Below are 2,600 nucleotides of genomic sequence, written 5' to 3'. Positions count from 1 at the left end.
GTAAAGGGGAAAAGGAAATTTGATTAATATAATTGATCAAATCACATTATTTTTTATTAATTTACAACTTAAGAAGTGTTGTTTGAGCTACTGTGGCCGCCATTTTAGATATTCTATATTCTCTGTAGATTTGTCACTGGTGTTGCCATGACTGCTGTTACTGTTCCTGATGGATTTAATACAATAGTCTGAAGATTAGTCACTGGTGTTACTGGTCACTTGTGTTACCGGTACTGGTGTTATTATAGAAAAATGTGTTAAAAGTAAATTATTACTAATGAATACAAATACAGATATTCATATTAACATGAACCTTTTCTCTCTTTGATTTTATATGCAAAGTAAAGAGTAAAATTACATTCTGGAATGCCTGAATTGTCATTAAAAGGTTATAGAGGCATATGAACTAACAGGTTATAGAGGCATATGAACTAACAGGTTATAGAGACATATGAACTAACAGGTTATAGAGGCATATGAACTAACAGGGTATAGAGGCATATGAACTAACAGGTTATAGAGGCATATGAACTAACAGGTTATAGAGGCATATGAACTAACAGGTTATAGAGGCATATGAACTAACAGGTTATAGAGGCATATGAACTAACAGGGTATAGAGGCATATGAACTAACAGGTTATAGAGGCATATGAACTAACAGGTTATAGAGGCATATGAACTAACAGGTTATAGAGGCATATGAACTAACAGGTTATAGAGACATATGAACTAACAGGTTATAGAGGCATATGACCTAACAGGTTATAGAGGCATATGAACTAACAGGTTATAGAGGCATATGAACTAACAGGGTATAGAGGCATATGAACTAACAGGTTATAGAGGCATATGAACTAACAGGTTATAGAGGCATATGAACTAACAGGTTATAGAGGCATATGAACTAACAGGTTATAGAGACATATGAACTAACAGGTTATAGAGGCATATGAACTAACAGGTTATAGAGGCATATGAACTAACAGGTTATAGAGGCATATGAACTAACAGGTTATAGAGGCATATGAACTAACAAGTTATAGAGGCAAGGCATATGAACTAACAAGTTATAGAGACAAGGCATATGAACTAACAGGTTATAGAGGTAAGGCATATGACCTAACAGGTTATAGAGGCATATGAACTAACAGGTTATAGAGGCATATGATCTAACAGGTTATAGAGACATATGAACTAACAGGTTATAGAGGCATATGAACTAACAGGTTATAGAGGTAAGGCATATGAACTAACAGGTTATAGAGGCATATGAACTAACAGGTTATAGAGGCATATGAACTAACAGGTTATAGAGGCATATGAACTAACAGGTTATAGAGGCATATGAACTAACAGGTTATAGAGGCATATGAACTAACAGGTTATAGAGGCATATGAACTAACAGGTTATAGAGGCATATGAACTAACAGGTTATAGAGACATATGAACTAACAGGTTATAGAGACATATGAACTAACAGGTTATAGAGGCATATGAACTAACAGGTTATAGAGGCATATGAACTAACAGGTTATAGAGGCATATGAACTAACAGGTTATAGAGGCATATGAACTAACAGGTTATAGAGGCATATGACCTAACAGGTTATAGAGGCATATGACCTAACAGGTTATAGAGGCATATGACCTAACAGGTTATAGAGGCATATGACCTAACAGGTTATAGAGGCATATGACCTAACAGGTTATAGAGACATATGAACTAACAGGTTATAGAGGCATATGACCTAACAGGTTATAGAGGCATATGACCTAACAGGTTATAGAGGCATATGACCTAACAGGGTATAGAGACATATGAACTAACAGGTTATAGAGGCAAGACATATGAACTAACAGGTTATAGAGGCATATGAACTAACAGGTTATAGAGGCATATGAACTAACAGGTTATAGAGGCATATGAACTAACAGGTTATAGAGGCATATGACCTAACAGGTTATAGAGGCATATGAACTAACAGGTTATAGAGGCATATGAACTAACAGGTTATAGAGGCATATGAACTAACAGGGTATAGAGGCATATGAACAAACAGGTTATAGAGCAAACAACGCAATTATCACAACACATTGGTTGTAATGTGAATTTCTTTCTGGCCTGGCTTCCCCAGTGATTTTACTCATGCATTCTACTGGATCTTTAGTTACCCCCTATTCTGAACATTCCTTTCGTTATAAAGGCCTAGCTGTTAGACTTCCTAAACTAGGCAATGCGAGGTGTTCGCCTAAATTATGCAGAAGAACGTTGTAGCTCATTCTGGGTACAGACTGACCGGGACTCAACCCCAGGCCTCTTCGCACAGTCAGTGACCATAGACATTAAAACCAGTCGCTGACAGTGCCAAGAGAGTTTCTTCATTTGGTTGTGCTGATAACCATTCTAAGAGTGTATGCCTGGTCTGCAGTTGCAAGGGGGGAAAACAAATTTGAAATTGAAACATTGAACCTAATATTATTCCATTTCACGGAGTGTAGTAGATCATTGGATTGATAAAGCACGGTACATGTAGTGATTGTCTTTGCCACTGGGGCTGCTGTGTTTGTCCCTTCCCTCTTTGCCGCCAAGTACCAGA

Source organism: Salvelinus namaycush, unplaced genomic scaffold (genome assembly GCF_016432855.1).
Source record: "Salvelinus namaycush isolate Seneca unplaced genomic scaffold, SaNama_1.0 Scaffold61, whole genome shotgun sequence".
NCBI lineage: Eukaryota > Metazoa > Chordata > Actinopteri > Salmoniformes > Salmonidae > Salvelinus > Salvelinus namaycush.
This window is presented reverse-complemented; position numbering follows the sequence as displayed.